This window comes from Notamacropus eugenii, chromosome 3 (genome assembly GCF_028372415.1).
Source record: "Notamacropus eugenii isolate mMacEug1 chromosome 3, mMacEug1.pri_v2, whole genome shotgun sequence".
NCBI classification, from domain to species: domain Eukaryota; kingdom Metazoa; phylum Chordata; class Mammalia; order Diprotodontia; family Macropodidae; genus Notamacropus; species Notamacropus eugenii.
This window is the reverse complement of record NC_092874.1, coordinates 228,941,806-228,959,790: the sequence shown is the minus strand read 5'-3', so window position 1 is coordinate 228,959,790 and position 17,985 is coordinate 228,941,806. Positions and strand designations below refer to the sequence as shown.

The following is a 17,985-nucleotide window of genomic DNA, read 5'->3' as shown; positions in this document are numbered from 1 at the left end:
TGTATGTATGTATACACACATATATGTATATATTCATCTATTCATACACACACACATATATGCAGATACATAGAGAAATCTAGCTACTTCTCTATAACTCCATTGATGGTCTCTAAAAGCTTCTGCAATAGAAAAATTCATCACCATAAATTCCACCTGATGATGAACCTTAGCCTAAAAAGGATATGTCTTACAAAAAATTTTTTGGAGCGATTCTATTATTATTTCCACAACTGCTTTGGAATATATGTGTGTGTGTATGGAAAAGCTGCCTCTTCAAAAACCTTAGCTCAGAACAGGAGGTAAAGAAACTTATTTCTCTAGTTGCAAGCTCAGTTCACATCTTTGGAATGACCCCAGAAAGACTAGCAATGACCTTCTAAAATAACTGCTAGAGGACTAGAGAATTATCTGACCCACTGGTATTTAAATTTCCATGGGTTCAGCTTTTTGGTATTAAGCTTATTCCCAAAAGCAACTCTTTTCTTTTGGATCAAAGTAGACTCTAGTCATCAAAATCTGGAATGTTAATGTAAGAGTAGCCCCTGTAGCCTTTGGAAGCATAGTAGGCAATGTGCAAATGGTAGAATCCTGGCAGGAATACCAGAATCCCAATTATCAGGACAGGAATGGCTTAGTCTGTCCCCCCTTTCCTGATATATCCAGCTAACAACAAAGTACCTATGACAATGAGAAAGGTGCCAATCATAAATACCACTACAGCAAGTGCTATAGCCTTTTAAGGGATTTTGGAAGGGCTCTTCTTAAAATGAAGGTCAGTGTAGCCATCATCTGTGATAGAAAGCTAGGAGTACTTCACTTTGCTACTGAGGATCCCGGTAGTTATATTGTTAGGGGATAGCATCATGACAAAGAAACTGTTTCCTCAGCTAGAATCTCTGGCCCAGGCCCATCTCTCCTTCCTCAGGCCCGATAGAACACGTCCCGAGCAACCAGAGAAAGCTAAGCCCCTAGGAGAACTAATGAACGACCACTGGCCAGCAGGAAGCATATTTATTCCCTCGGAGCCTGACTTCCTCCCTGAGCTTCTTTCTTATTGTTCTGTTAGATTAATGTAGTTTTGATGCAGGCAAATTGAGCCCTTCCTCCCCTTCCTCCAAGTGTATTTTTATCAATTCCTTCTATAATTCATTTAAGTTTTCCTTTAAGATTTTGGATCCTATGATATTCGGGGCATGTATTTTAAGTACTGATATTTCATTATTTATAGTGCTATTTATCAAATCTCATTTTCCTGATAATCTCTTTTAATTAGGCTTAGTTTTGATTTTCCTATGTCTCAGGTTGTATCAGTAAGCACCTGGACATATACAGCGGGCCATGCTATCAGATTCTTTTAGCTGCTTTTCTAAAAGGAAAGGCAACTTTTGAAGTGCTAACAATCTCCTACAATCAAGTACAAATATCATTCACTTAGTTTAGAAAATCAACAAGCCGTGCTTCCAGATGCATACATACATCACAAATCAAAAGACAGGTACAACTGTCTGACCATAGTTGGCAGAGAGGGAAGCACTAACATCTAGTTTTTTCAAGCTGGGGGGCTCCTTAGTGGCTTCCCATAATCTCATCTGGCACACAAAACTTTTTCCAAAAGCTAAACCCCAAATTAAAACCTCACCCTCAGGGTAATTACATCTCTTTTTAGAGCCAGAAGGCATCCCAAACATAGAGAACCAGTGCCTTATTAACAAAAGGTGTGGGCCTTCCTAGGAATCTTCCCTAATCAAACTCCCTTTAATGGGCAGGCCCATTAATGGGTGGGATAGATTTTTAAACATTAACATGACAAATACATATACTGTTTCTACTTAAAGAAACTCTCCTTTCTGTACTTTACTCCTAGTAAAGACTCTTGGTTGATAAAAGCTAGATTTAGTCAGAGGCACATGATTATCCTAAAATAAAACAAACAAAAGATCCTACTTTGCTTTGATGACACAGGTGGTCATTGTTACCCTTGTCTTTGTTACTTCAGCTGAGGGATAATAGATTCTATTCTAAGCCCTTATTTTAACTCCATGAATTTTTTTTCTGTTTCAAGAGTAGCTTTTTCTGTTTCAAGTGTATCTTTTTCTGTTTCAAGTGTATTTTTTTTTATGTTTTATTTTTCTTTTACTTTTTTTTAATTTATTTATTTGACATTCATTTTAACAAAATTTTGGGTTCCAAATTTTCTCCCCTTTTGTCCCCTCCCCCCCAAACACCAAGCATTCTAATTGCCCCTATCACCAATCTGCTCTCTCTTCTATCATCCCTCTCTGCCCTTGTCTCCATCTTCTCTTTTGTCCTGTAGGACCAGATAAGTTTCTATACCCCTTTACCTGTATTTCTTATTTCCTAGTGGCAAGAACATTACTTGACAGTTGTTCCTAACACTTTGAGTTCCAACTTCGTTACCTCCCTCCCTCCCCACCGCTTCCTTTTGGAAGGCAAGCAATTCAATATAGGCCAAATCTGTGTAGTTTTGCAAATGACTTCCATAATAGTTGTGTTGTATAAGACTGACTATATTTCCCTCCATCCTATCCTGTCCCCCTTTACTTCTATTCCCTTTTGATCCTGTCGCTCCCCATGAGTGTCGACCTCAAATTGCTCCCTCCTCCCCATGCCCTCCCTTCCATAATCCCCCCCACCCTGCTTATCCCCTTATCCCCCACTTTCCTGTATTGTAAGATAGGTTTTCATACCAAAATGAGCATGCATTTTATTCCTTCCTTTAGTGGGATGTGATGAGAGTAAACTTCATGTTTTTCTCTCACATACCCTCCTTATCCCTCCACTAATAAGTCTTTTGCTTGCCTCTTTTATGAGAGATAATTTGCTCCATTCCATTTCTCCCTTTCTCCTCCCAATATATTTCTCCCTCACTGCTTGATTTCATTTTTTTGAGATATAATCCCATCCTCTTCAATTCACTCTGTGCACTCTGTCTCGATGTGTGTGTGTGTGTGTGTGTGTGTGTGTGTGTGTGTGTGTGTGTGTGTGTGTAATCCCACCCAGTACCCAGATACTGAAAAGTTTCAAGAGTTACAAACATTGTCTTTCCATGTAGGAATGTAAACAGTTCAACTTTAATAAGTCCCTTATGACTTCTCTTTGCTGTTTAGCTTTTCATGCTTCTCTTCATTCTTGTGTTTGAAAGTCAAATTTTCTTTTCAGCTCTGGTCTTTTCATCAAGAATGCTTGAAAGTCCTCTATTTCATTGAAAGACCATTTTTTTTCCCTGAAGTACTATACTCAGTTTTGCTGGGTAGGTGATTCTTGGTTTTAATCCTAGTTCCTTTGACTTCTGGAATATCCTATTCCATGCCCTTCAATCCCTTAATGTAGAAGCTGCTAGATCTTTTGTTATCCTGATTGTATTTCCATAATACTTGAATTGTTTCTTTCTAGCTGCTTGCAATATTTTCTCCTTGACCTGGGAACTCTGGAATTTGGCCACAATGTTCCTAGGAGTTTCTCTTTTTGGATCTCTTTCAGACGGTGTTCTGTGGATTCCTTGAATATTTATTTTGCCCTCTGGTTCTAGAATCTCAGGGCAGTTTTCCTTGATAATTTCATGAAAGATGATGTCTAGGCTCTTTTTTTGATCATGGCTTTCAGGTAGTCCCATAATTTTTAAATTGTCTCTCCTGGATCTATTTTCCAGGTCACTTGTTTTTCCAATGAGATATTTCACATTATCTTCCATTTTTTCATTCTTTTCGTTTTGTTTTGTGATTTCTTGGTTTCTCATAAAGTCATTAGTCTCCATCTGTTCAATTCTAAATTTGAAAGAACTATTTTCTTTAGTGAGCTTTTGAATCTCCTTTTCCATTTGGCTAATTCTGCTTTTTAAAGCATTCTTCTCCTCATTGGCTTTTTGAACCTCTTTTGCCAATTGAGTTAGCCTGTTTTTCAAGGTGTTATTTTCTTCAGCATTTTTTTGGGTCTCCTTTAAGGGTGCTGACCTGCTGTTCATGCTTTGACTGCATATATCTCATTTCTCTTCCCAGCTTTTCCTCCACCTCTCTAAGTTGATTTTCAAAATCCTTTTTGAGCTCTTCCATGGCCTGAGTCCACAGAATATTTAGTCTGAATATTTGGGATACAGAGGCCTTGACTATAGAAGTCTTTGCCTGATGGTAAGCATTGTCCTTCCTCATCAGAAGGGAAGGGAGGAGATGCCTGCTCACCAAGACAGTAACCTTCTATAGTCTTATTTCTTTTCCCTTTTCTGGGCATTTTCCCAGCCAGTGACTTGACCTCTGAATATTCTCCTCACACCCACCTCGCCTCCTGATCCTCCCAGCCAGAGCTTGGGGTCTGAGATTCAAATGCTGCTTCCCAGCCTCATGGTTTCCACATGGGCGGGGCTGCTATTCAGTGTGAGATTAAGTTTAGGTACTCAGGTCAGGGCAGGGCCGGGCTCAGTTCCCTCAGGGGGTTTATGCAGAGACCTTCAACAATGGATCCAGACTCCTGCCTGCTTGGGGAGCCCTGGTCTGCCGCTGCGTCAGCTACTGCCTCCCGAGGGGGCCTGAGTTATGGGGGCACCCCACTCCCCTCTCGACCTGCCAAGAAGACCCTCTCACTGACCCCCGTCACCTGTGGGTGGAGGGACCCATGCAGCTGCTGGAGATCCCATCGCTGAAGCCCGCTCAGATCTGCTCCTCTCCGTGCTGCGGCCGCAGCAGGGCTGGGCTGGTCTCCGCGTCCGCAGCACGACGGACCTTTTGCAAGAGGTTTGCAGGTCCCTCTGGAACAGAAATCTCCTTTGCTCCACTGTGCTGTGGCCTCTACTACTCCAGAATTCGCCGTGAGTTCCTTTTTACCTATCTTCTATGGGTTGTGGGTTCGGAGCTATGTGTATATACGTCTTTCTACTCCGCCATCTTGGCTCCGCCCCCTCAAGTGTATTTTTTGTAAATAACAAATACTTGGATTCTTCTCCTTAATACAACCTGCTGTCCACTTTTGTTTTATGGATGAGCTCATTCCATTCACAATTATAGTTATAGTTATTGTCTATTTCTTTCTTTCTTCTTCTTCTTCTTCTTCTTCTTCTTCTTCTTCTTCTTCTTCTTCTTCTTCTTCCCCTACCCCTCACCCTGTCACAACTCAAAAGTCTGTTTTACTTTTGACCCCTGCCTCACTTAATTCTTCCTACCCCTTATTATTATCCTCCTTTATTTTATTTCCATCCCATCCTATTTCCCTGTTGGGTAACATAGATCTATGCATTTAATTGAGATATATACATGTATATATTCTTCCCCTTTTGTACGAGTTCAGGAGAGAGTGAGATTCAAGTGTTACTTGCCCCACCATTCTCCCCTTCAATGTAAAAACTGTTCCTTGCACAGCTCTTTTATGTGAGGAAATTTTTCATTATTCCCCTTCCTCCTGGGAACACTGGCAGTTGTAAAGGAAATTTCTAAGTAGGAGAAATTTTGGGGGAAGAAATACATTGAGATCGGGAGGTGAGAATCCAGCAGAGTAAGAATGATGATAGTCACATTCCCAGCAAGATGATAACCATTTAAAGGTCTGGGTCATCTGGCAATCCCAGGAGGATGAACTCTGTCCCCTGTGTGTGATTGTTCATGTTTGTTTTCTTTCTTCTTTAGTAAATCTGCAATAAAAATGAAAGAAAACAGAACCAAAAAAAAAGAAAGAACAAAAAACTTATGTGTTACCTATACTTGAAATAGAGCAGGGATGGGGTATTAAAATTAATTCATTCAATAATTCAAACAAATTTGATGCTTTGTAGGAGCTTAATATAATTGGGATGATGTGTACCCAAATAAAATACAAGGTAGTGTGGTTAAGTACCATATGCCTCCAAATGAAATGAGAACTTTCTTTTCACCTTAACTTGTTATTTAAAGTTACACATAATTTCCACCAACTTGCTTTTTTAGGCATATCTTATAATATTCCTCAGTCTTCCAAAATAACATAGCCTATGCTTCCAAATATGCCTCAGACATTGCACTTTGCTCACAATCCTCCTTCATTGTGAATGAAATATTCTATTCTTCTCTCCCCCTCCATTCCATTCCAATAAATGATGTCCAATTTAAGTCTGCTTCAGTTTCCTCACCTCTAAAATAGTGATAATAATACTCCTCTAGTCTTAGTAGTAAACCTCTCTGCCTTCAACCTAAATGCGATTTGTGCATTTTGATGCTCTTATTTATCAGATTGAATTATACAGTTTTATATATTCCATATTCTTCTACTAGACTGTACCCATTAAATTAAGAACACACTCTCCTCTCTTCTTTACTTCTAATCTCCCATTATCATTACCTGTCCTATATTTTGAGGAATAGTGAGAAATAAAAGAGCAAAGAAAACTAAAAGGGAAGATCTGGCTATGCACTAGGAAGCCTAAGGAAGCTCCATGTGAAACAAACTTGACTCTGTTTGTTGGAGCCTTGGCAAAATGTTGGGAAGATTGTAGTAGGAATAGCCTTCTTGGCTTCCAATCACTTCTCCCCAAGTTATTTAATTTTTTAAAATGCAAACAATTGTACTACAGCAATCTCTTCCTATAAAGACATGAAGTCTAGTAAAGTTAATGATAAACTGAATTTCTATAAAATAAGTTTATTTTTTATAATTTGCATTAAACATAACAATTAAATCTCTACATGAGGAACAGGAGGGAAGAAAGGAAGCACAAATCTAATAATTTCTGTTGAAATTTCATATAAAAGGAATCAAAATATTTTCCAGTGTGGGATGTTAGATAAGAGATCTTAAAGTTGGAAATGGCCTTATGGATCACCTGAATCATTCCTCATGGTGCAGATCAGGAAAATGAGCAGAGAGGTGAAGGAATTGCTCATTTCTAGGGATAATAAGGAGTAAATCTGGATGGAAACAGCTGTTGTATAACCAAATCTAGGACTGTTTCTACAAAAACACACACTTTCTTTATCCTGTACTTGTAACATCAATCAGCTTCACTAACTGTTTGTCTGTCTGATTCTCTCTTTTTTTCTCTCTGTTATTCTCTATTCCTATCTATCAATCACCTATCAATAAATATTTATTAAGTGTCAGGTAGCATTCTAAGTACTTAGGATACACGGAAAATCAAAGACATGGCTCTTATGCTCAAGGAGCTCATTCTCATGGTGGTGATAGTAAGAAACAATACGGCAACATTTCTAACACCTCCTTACTTCTGTCAACTAATCTCTGATCCATATGCCCTAAGTATCCCCTACTCCACACTTTCAGCTTCTGGAAGTTATTCTTTCCCCTAGAATAGGAATCTCTGCTTTTTTTCTTCTCATTCTTTAAGAAGCAGCTGCTGTAGCAGTGGATACAGCATTGGGGCAAGGTTAAGTAAGATCTTAATTCAAATCTTATCATAGACACTTACTAGTTGTGTGATTCTAGGCAAGACCCTTAACCTCATTTTCCTTTATGGTAACATGATGACAATAACAGTAACTACCTTGTTTTAAACTTAGGTCTTTATTCAAATGAGTAAATATTTGTAAAAAAAAAAAAAAAAAGTGCTTATCGCAGTGTTTGCCACATAGAAAATAATGTATCAAAGCTTGTTCCTCTCTTTTCTTGATTTATCTTTACTAAGCCTACTGGGTTTGGACTGCAATGCTAGGCTTACTCTGTTTAAACCTGAAAATTTCTTAACTTTAGAGGCTTCAAATTTTGTTAAATAGTATCTTCTACTTATCAGAGATATCTGTACTTCATTAAATATAAATCATTACCTACCTACCAACATACATACATACATACTTGTATTCCTCAAATCCATAACTTCCCAATTTCTTAATCATCTTAAATACTTTTCTTTTCCAGCATGATCATATCCTAGATCTTACCAGCAGCTCAGTTCCATGACTTCTATCAGCTCTGCTCTGCAGCAGGCAAGAAGGAATGAAGGACAAAGACTCACGGGATATGAAGGGAAAAGACAAGATGGACTTGCTTTAGTAATCTATAGGATTGAGTTTGTAAGGGGAGAAAAGTGAAGTTAGAGCAGAAAGTGCTGAGGGGTGGGGATAATGGCAGTCATGAGGAGGAGGTTCCATCACCCACTCAAATGTCTTCTTATTCTATGTTCAAACATTCTTACATTCCTCTATCTGATCATCACTTCCGTTTACCTAATTGAGGAGTTAGGACATGGAAGCAAATCTGACCTTAGAAACTTCCTAGCTCTGTGCCCCGAGGCAAGAAACTTAATCACTTGTTAAGTCTGCCTCGGTATCCCCATCAATAAAATGGAAATAGTAATAGCATATACTTCCTAGAATTCTGAGGATTATTTATAAAGTACTCTGCAGACTTTACATAGTATATAGATGCTAGTTATTATCACTTCCATCTCTCTGTAAGCCTTACACTTCTTAAGCCTCTTCTTTTTGCTCATGATGATTTTGAATCATAAGATTAATGGATGAAAGAAACTTTGGAGATAATCTAATTCACACCTTCACATGATATTCTTTCTTGTTATCATCAACAGTCAGTCTTACAGCTAATAAGTAAAAAGATTGTACATTTCCTGGATGACATTAAGCTATTATTGTTATATTAATAGTTGCATTCTGGAAACAGTAACACTGTCATTCTGCAATTCAAAGAAGTGACACTAGTGGAGAGAAATTAAGAGCTTGTGTACAAGGAGAAGGGCAATGTTAAGATGGGAGATTAGAGGAGATATCTTGGAACACACATAACATCATGAGCTTTGTTTGCTTAGATCGTATTGTATAGCCTTATATTGCCTCTGTTATTTTGAGTAAGTCATTTTTCTCCTCTGTGTATCACTTTATCGGTTTTTCTAATGAGGATATTTCATATTTTCTTCTACTTTTTCCATTTTTGACAGTTTTATTGTTTCTTGATGTCTCATTGAGTCATTAGCGTTCATTTACCAATTCTAATTTTTTAAAAAAAATTTTTTCAGTGAGGCTTTCTTTTTTCCCCTTTTGAACAATTCTCCATATTTAAGAATTCTTTTCTTCAGTGAGGTTTTGTATCTCCTATAACATTTGGCCAACGCTATTTTTCAAGGGGTGATTTTCTTCATTATTTTATGCTTCTTTAATCAAGCTGGTAATTCTCTTTTAATAATTTTCCTTTATTGCTCTCATTTCTTTTCTAATTTTCTCCATTAACAAATTTATTATACTTTTAAAATAATTTTGCTCCCTTTTATCTCATTCTTTCTGTTCCAGGAATTCTTGTTGGACTTCTGTCAAATCTACATTTTTCTTTGAGATTTGCAGATGTTTCCACTTTGTTGTGTTCTGAATTTTTTTCTTCAGTGTCCCTGTCACCCCGAGTGCCTTTTGGGGATCAGGTTCTGTTTTTGTTCTTGCTATTTGCACAGTTTCCAAGCCTGTTTCTTGACTTTGTACTATATGTCAGAACTGGAGTTAGATGAGCGTGGGATAGTGTATCACTGTCCCACGCTTCAGGTTTTATTTTTCCCTGCTGCTTTCACAGTCAGTTCTAAGAGCTTCTAAGATGATGTGATTTGAAGAGACACCTGGTCACTGCTATCCTGGGCTGCCCTCTGGGCTTTACCTAGATAAGGACAGTACTCTCTACTAACTGAAAACATTAGCAGTGACGTTGAGCCCAGAATTGTGTCCTTGAACTGTGGCTCTGCTCTATTTCTCTGCCCTGGAACTATGACTTAGAACTGGATATTTAGCAATGGCGTTGTTAAACGGTGCCATGTCCTGAACCTAGTGCAAGCAGAGCAATCCCCTGTAATCTCTTTCTGATTAATTGTCGAACCCCGTCAACCTCTCTGCAAGGTGAGAGCTCCCAGGCCTGCTGTTGCTACTGTGAAAACCTTAGCCTCCAAGGCAACTGCTGGTGTTGCTACCATGCTGTTTTCCTGGGCTGACCCCAACTCAGTGTCACAGACTTTTTCCATGCTCCCAATTTTTCTTGGACTACAAAAAAATGCCCATTTTTACCTCTTGTTTACTGTGTTGTTCCAGAATTTTATTTGACATGTTATTTTAACATTCTTTGGAGGGAAATTCCGGAGATGAGAATTTGGCCTGTCTGCTTCATCCCTTTTGTCATCTTTGAATCCATGTAAATTTATATGTGAGTCCTATGTAATTCAACAGGCCAAGAATCAGAGGCCATTGGTGAAAGTTCTCTTCAGCTTTGTAGATTAAAGAACCCACACCTTTGTCTAATGTGGAACTTGATGTTTGAAATTATATCTGGTTCAAAATACTTTCACTTTTTTAAAATGTATTTGACAATGTGGTGTTATGATCTTAGTAAGACTGGGTTTCAATAGATCTCAGTAAAAAATTCCCTCATAGTTTATTTAGAAAAGAGACTATTTGCATGAGCTCTTTCTTTTTCCTATTCTAGGTCTCAAAACCCTTTAGTATCATACAAAAGCTTCTCATTTGTTCACTCCCAGATACCTCCCCTGTTTTCCATTGTCTATGAAATATTGCTCAGCAATAACTCGTCCCGGGTTTTTAAAAATACAAGGAAGAAATGATTAATTCCACAGAGGGATCCTGCAATTTCTGCCACAGCAACTATTTCCTCCATATTATTGAGAAGCAATTCAAAATAGAATTTCACTTTGTTGTTGGTTCCTTTGCCTTATGAAGGAAAGAATTAGCATTAACTCCACTGTTTTTTGCAAAGATGGGGAAAAACTTCCATCTGATTTCTAGATAATTAAAAAATCTCATCGTCAATACATCATGACTCCTTATTCCAAGGTCCTGATATTTTCCTCAAACTGTTCTTCTCCTTACTCTCTCTGTCTTGGTGCTTTATAGTATATTCATAAGTCTCCTCTGCTTCATTAATTTCTTCACATGAGTGTATCAAAATCCTACTCTCTATCTCCTCTCCATTTTTTCTGTCTTCTATTATTGGATTAAGATATGTTCCTCCGGAGAAATATTCCAGTCATGAGTTTCGTCCTACCAAATGTCAGTGATAACTTCAATATGAGGGCAAATTTGCATCCTCATATTAAGGTCTCTAGTTACTCTTGTTTGTTGTCCAAACTTTGGAAATTTTGTGTGTAAAGATTTGAAGTGAAAGGGATTTATAAATGGTTCCTTTCCTGAATTTTGTTTTCTGTGAACATGCAGTTAGGCTGTCTCTTATTCTTTCATTGCATCTACTGCATATTTTTAAAAATTAATTTTTTTTAGTTTCCAACATTTACTTCCTCAAGATTTTGAGTTCCAAATTTTCTCCCCATCTCTCCCCCTCTCCCACCCTAAGGTGGCATGCATTCTGATTACCCCTTCCCCCACTCTGTCCTCCCTTCCATCCTTCTTCCCTCCTTTTATCCCCTTCCCTTCTATTTTCCTTTGGAGCAAGATAGATTTCTATACACTATTGACTGTACATCTTTTTTCTCAGTTGCATATAAAAACAATTTCAAAGAAAGAGAAAGTAAGCAACTGGATTTAGGTATGACATACATATTCATGGAAAACATTTCTGCAACAGTCATATTGTGAAAGACAAACTATATTTCCCTCCATCCTATCCTGCCCCTCCATTTATTCTTTTCTTTCCTTTGACCTTGCTTCTCCTCAAAAGTGTTTACTTCTGATTAGTCCCTCCTCCCTTTTGCCCTCCCTTCTATCATCTCCCATTTTTGTTATCCCTTTCCTCCCTACTTTCCTGTAGAGTAAGATACTCTTACTTAATTTCATATCCAGTTGATTGTGTATGTTAGTCCCTCCTTAAGCCAAATCATTAAGAGTACCATTCACTCATTCCATCTAAACCTCCTTCCTTTTCTCCTCCATTGTAAAAGCTTTTTCTTGCCTCTTTTATGTGAGATAATTTACCCATTCTACCTCTTCATTTCTTTTTTACTTCTTAATTTTAGGTGTCATCCCTTCATATTCAATTAACCCTGTGCCGTGTGTGTGTTGCCTGCATTTACCCTAATACTGACAAAGGTCTCATCAGTTACAAATATCATCTTTCCTTATAGGAATGTAAAGCGTTCAGTTTCAATAAGTCCCTTATGGTTTTCTCTTTCTTGTTTACCTCTTCATGCTTCTCTTGACTCCTGTATTTGAAAGTCAAATTTTCCATTTATTTACCTCTTGTCTTTTCATCAAGAAGACTTGAAAGTACTCTATTTCATTGAATTGCCATTTTTTTTTATTCTGAAGGTTTATACTCAGTTTTTCTGGGTATGTAACTCTTGGTTTTAATGCTAGCCCTTTTGACCTCTGGAATATCATATTCTAAGCCCTCTTGGAGTAGAAGCTGCTAAATCGTGTTATCCTGACAGCATTTCTACAATACTTGAATTAATTCTTTTTGACTGCTTGAAATATCTTCTCCCTTACCTGGGAACTTTGTAATTTGGCTAAAATATTCCTAGGAGTTTTCCTTTTGGGATCTGTTTCAGGTGGTGATTGCTGAATTCTTTCTGTTTTTATTTTCCCTTCTGGTTCTAAATTATCAGGGCAATTTTTCTTAACTTCTTGAAAGACAATGTCTAGGCTCTTTTTTTGATCACAGCTTTCAGGTAGTCCAATATTTTTAAAATTATGTCGCTTGGTTTAATTTTCCAGGTCAGTTCTTTTTCCAATGACATGTTTCACGTTGTCACCTTTTTTTCATTCTTTTGGTTTTGTTTTATAATTTCTTGATTTCTCATAAAGTCATTAGTTTCCATCTGCTCCAATCTATTTTTTAAAGAATGATTTTCTTCAGTGAGCTTTTCAACCTCCTTTTACATTTGTCCAATTCTACTTTTTAAGGCATTCTTCTCTTCGTTGACTTTTTTGACCTCTTTTGTCATTTAGGTTAGTCTATTTTGTTTTTTTCAGTATTTGGGGGAGGGTTCTCATTTAGCAAGCTGTTGACTCATATTTCATGTTTTTCTTACATCACTTTTCATTACTCTTTCCCATTTTCCCTCTCTTTCTCTAACTTGATTTTCAAAATTCTTTTTGAGCTCTTCCATAGCTTGTGACCAATTCACATTTTTCTTGGAAGTTTTGGATATAATAAGTGTGACTTTGTTGTCTTCTTCTGAGCATTTATTTTGATCTTCCTGGTCACCAAAGTAAGACTCTGTAGTCTAATTTTTCCCCAATGTTTGCTTATTTTCCCAGCCAATTACTTGACTTTTTAGCTCTTTGGTAAGATAGGATTCTGCACCCAGTGTACTGTCCCAAGCTTCTGAGGTTTTGTGTAGCTATTTTCAGAGATGCTTCCAGGGGCCTGTAAACTTTCATTTTTTCCAAGGTGGTATGATCAATGGACAGGTATTTAGTACTTCCTGGCCTGTTCTCTAGTCTGTGAGTGACCACAGGCACTCTTTTCTGCCTTTGAAAGTAGAATTTCCTCTCTACAGCTCCCACAAGCTTCACCAATCCAGCATTCCTCCTCACATCAGGACTTCCATACAGGACTGTGACCCAGATCTAAGCATGGGCAAAACAAGAGAATCCTGTCTCAATGCCAACAAAGAGATCCCTGCAAAGGTCCTGGTATTAGCCTCTCTATCCCCTCACAGTCTGTGGACCAAAAGCTCCAGAAACACAGAGCTCTGAGATTCACCTATTACTGCCACTGCTACCTCCACCTCTGCCACAACCACCATACTGAGGGATCATGCTTCTCTGTCACCTATGTCTGGCAAACGTTTCCTACTAAAGTTCTAAGTTGTCTTTGGTTTTTGTGGATGTGGAAGCCTGGAAAACTCCACAACTGCCAGGAATTCAGTCCCAGGAGGCCTATTCTGACCTTGTCTCTACTGGCACAGCTCATGCTAGACCATACTCTACTATTCTCTCAGACTGGTGGAACAGACCTTTTCTCTTGATCTTCCAGGCTATTTGGGGTTAGAAATTCATTTCACTCTGTCATTTTTCGAGGGTTCTGTTGCTCTAGGATTTGTTTAGAGTCATTGTATAGGTATTTGGAGGAGTTTGAGGGAGAACTCAAGCAAGTCCTTGCTTTTATTCCACCCTCTTGGCTCTGCCCCACCTCTCAATCCTGCCAACTACTCTTTGTTTTATCTACCTTGGTAAGTATAGATGGGCAGTTTTCTTTTTCACTTCTTTTTTGCTTAAAATTCTTGGAATTACATTTGCAAAATTCTACCAATTACTTTTTAATATTACAGTTTTTCAAATTACTTGTAAAAACAACTTTTATTATTCATTTTTGAAAACTTGTCTGTAGTCAAACTCTATTAGTTCTTTCTCTGAAGGTGAATAGCATTTTTCATCATAAGTCCTTTGGAATTGTCTTGGATAATTGTATTGCTTAGAACAGCTAAGACTTTCACGATTGATCATCATACAGTATCATATACAATCTTCTCCTGATTGCCCTCAATTAATTTTGCATCAATTCGTTTGTCTTCCCAGGTTAACAATTATTTTTATTTCCAAGTTTTGGTAGGTGCGTTTATTCTTGGACAAGAATAAGTTATCTCTATATTTAAAATGTAGTCTAAACATTCAAATTGCATTTACAGATACCATGTTCATAGTGAAATATTCTTTTCCTAGGTAAATTTTCCTTTTCTTCATTCCTTGCCATCAGTGGAGAGCAGCGAGGAAAGTTCTATTTTTTTCCCTTTGGTTTCAGTTTTTTTGTCTTGTTCTTGATAATTTTAGTACTATGTCTTCTTGTAATTTAATTCACTGTCTTTTCAGTAGAAGTAAAGCAGCCATCTGCTTTCACAAGTTTTGGTAGATTTTCTGTTATGTCTTGGATGCATGCTTGACCTGGGAAGATAACAGACCTCTCTATCTTCCAAACTGAGAAATAAATGTGTCACTACTTGTGAGTAGGGCATCCCCATTCACCACTACTCTTTTATTCTTTCTGTTACATTTACTTACTAGATGAGGGTTTCATTTTCTTCTTATGGCTTTACTATATCACATTCTGAAGTAGGAGAAACTGTAATTCTGGTGGTTTTAAGGAGAGTATTGACAAAAACATACCCATCAGGAATATTAATCTGACAATATAAAGAGTGATTATTTGAGAAACAACAAATTTTAGACTAGAATGGGAATAAAAAGGACGGAATGATCAAGAGAAATATTAGAAAATTTAAATGGCCACTTCTAGTACCTGATTACATATGAGAGGAAATGGGGAGAAAGAAGTCAAAGATTTCTAATTAATGAGAATTAATCAATAAATGATGGTACCATGGAAAGAAATTGTGAAATTACAAGGAGGAGACTGTGAATGAAAAGAAAGGTTATGAAGAGGGACTGCAGACAGTTTTCTCTACATGTCCACATTTTCTTTAAATATCCACATATTGTATGTCCTATAGTAGAGGAGAACAGAAGTTACAGGTGCAATAGTTGGTTGCAGATGGGGAAAGAAGCTCACAACCTCAAAGGGGTTACTGCAGATAGAGCTGGGAAGAGTCTGAGTCTTCTGTCACCTAAGAGACTAGTGGAATGGACAAAAGAAAAGGTATTGCGTGATGTTGTATAAAATATTGCTGGATGGAAGGCATAGAAAGAAAAAAATGCTGCACGGTTGATGTGAACATGCTGCAAGATATAACCAAGCAGGAGCTCTAAAGATATATGAGTAAAGGATGCAATTTAGAAATTTAATGATAGGAAGAGAAAACGGATTTGTTCTGTAGAAAAATAAATGGATGTTAGATAGGTGGTCCGTGTGCTCCAATCATGCCTATAGGATTTCAGGAGAAAACGAGGAAAAACTCTAGCATGTTAGATGAACACCCACTAAAAATCTTTTGGAAGAATATGGACAAGAATCCCAAATTATGGGCAAGCATGGATGAATTGCAAACTGCAGCATTGGCATAAGCACCCTGATTGATGATATTACAAATTTATGTAAACATTTGAGTAACAAAAGCAATCTTTCACTAATCAAGTAACTGTAAAGCCTTATCTACATATGGAGGTGACACTGACATCTTAAATTCCATGGTAGTGTAGCATAAGTTCTAATAGGTCTTATGTGCTGTGATTCTAGGTTCTATCAAACCAGAAAGGCTTTGATTAAGGCCTTCGCAATGGAGAAGTTTGTCAACAGTAAGTCAGGTATAAATTTTAGAATTCATTTTTGGGAGAGGACACAGCAACTCAGAGATAATTTCTTTAGGCATATATGTGTTTAATATAGATTATTGGAAGGAATATCGATTTTTAAAATCAATCAACCAACAAGAATTTACAAAATATATCTCTTTTTTAAAAAATAATTTGGAACTATTCAAATTTGTACAAGGCACTGTGCTATGTGTGGGGAATATAAAGACAGATAATTTAATGATCCCTCTCCTCAAGGAGCTTATATTTTGTTGATCTAGACAACATATATATTTATATATATACATGTATGTGTATGTATATATATACACATATACATATGTGCATACGAAAAATATATGAAAATTTGGTAAATAAATTTGATCTGTAAATTAAAAATAAATGTTTTGAAGCATTGACATAAGAGAAAGAAGAAGATGCAGAGTTAGGAAGGAACTGATAAAACCTGCTAGAAATCTATACTTCTCATGACACCTTTTTATTCAGGTTAACAAATCTTTTCCTCTTTTTGAAGAAAATACAATCTTCTGTACCATGTTTATGAAGGCTTGTTTCACTTGCTGATTCCTCAGACAATAAATGAAGGGATTCAACATAGGGGCTACTGATGTATTAAGCACAGCAACTCCCTTGCTTAAAGAGACTCTGTTTCTTGCTGAAGGTTTAATGTACATGAAGATGCAGCTGCCATAAGAAATGGAGATAACAATCATGTGAGAAGAGCAGGTAGAAAAAGCCTTTTTCCTCTGACTGACAGAGGGGATCTGCAGAATTGTCTGGGTGATATATGTGTAGGACAGAATTATTAATGCCAGTGTGAACATAAGAGTCGCCACAGCCCAAGAAAAGCCCATTGTCTCCAATAACTGTGTATCTGTACAGGATAGCTGTAAGAGGGGAGAAAAATCACAGGTGAAATGGTCAATGATGTTATTGTCACAGTAGTGAAGACGCTGCATCAGTATGAATGGTGGAAAGATGATTATGAATGACATCAACCATGACCAGAACACAAGCAGTGTGCAGACTTTGTTGCTCATAATAGTTGTGTAATGAAGGGGCTTTCAGATGGCGACGTAGCGGTCATAGAACATGGCTGTTAGAAGATAAAATTCAGTTACTCCCAAGAGAATGTAGAAAATCAATTGAGCCATGCATCCATTATAAGAAATGGTCTTGTCCTCAGTAATAATGGTGCCCAAAAATCTGGAAACACAGGCTGTTGTAAAGGAAATTTCTAAGAAGGAGAAATTCCTGAGAAAAAAATACATTGGGGTCTGGAGGTGAGAATCCTTCAGGGTGAGGACAATGATAGTCACATTCCCAGCAATGCTGAGGATGTAGGCCAGTAAGAGAAAATAGAAAATGAGCATTTGAAGCTCTGGGTCATCTGACAGTCCCAAGAGGATGAAGTCTGTCACCTGCGTGTGATTTTTCATGTTTTTTTTTTCTCTTCTTTAGCAGATCTGGAATAAAAATGAAAGAAAACAAAATTTTAAAAAAGGAACAGAAACCTTGTATATTAGCTATAGTTGAAATGGATTTGAGAAGAAGTATTAGAATTAATTCATCTGATCAGTAAAATTTTTGTAAGTCACTATTATGTTACTGTAATGAGTGTAATACGGTCACAAAGAGAAGTTAGACATGTTTGATACTTTTAAGGAGCTTAACACAATTGAGAAGATAGGTACCCAAATAAAACACAAGGGAGTTTGGTTAAGTACCATGTGCCTCCAAGGGAAATAAGAGCTTCCTTTTTCTCTTTAACCTATCATTTAAGGTTATCTGTAATTGCCCACCAATCTACTTTTTTAAGACTTGTCTTATAATACCATCTTTTGTGCGGGGTACCCACCAGCCAGCCTAGAACAACTTAGCA

The 17,985-nt window shown here is 37.4% G+C and overlaps 2 pseudogenes; both read right to left on the bottom strand.

Moving 5' to 3' along the window:
- Nucleotides 1-505: 505 nt before the first annotated feature.
- On the bottom strand, nucleotides 506-868 carry LOC140531403 (transmembrane protein 230 pseudogene; annotated as a pseudogene).
- A 15,717-nt stretch (nucleotides 869-16,585) lies between these two features.
- Nucleotides 16,586-17,542, bottom strand: LOC140531980 (olfactory receptor 6C1-like; annotated as a pseudogene).
- Between the last annotated feature and the right edge of the window lie 443 nt (nucleotides 17,543-17,985).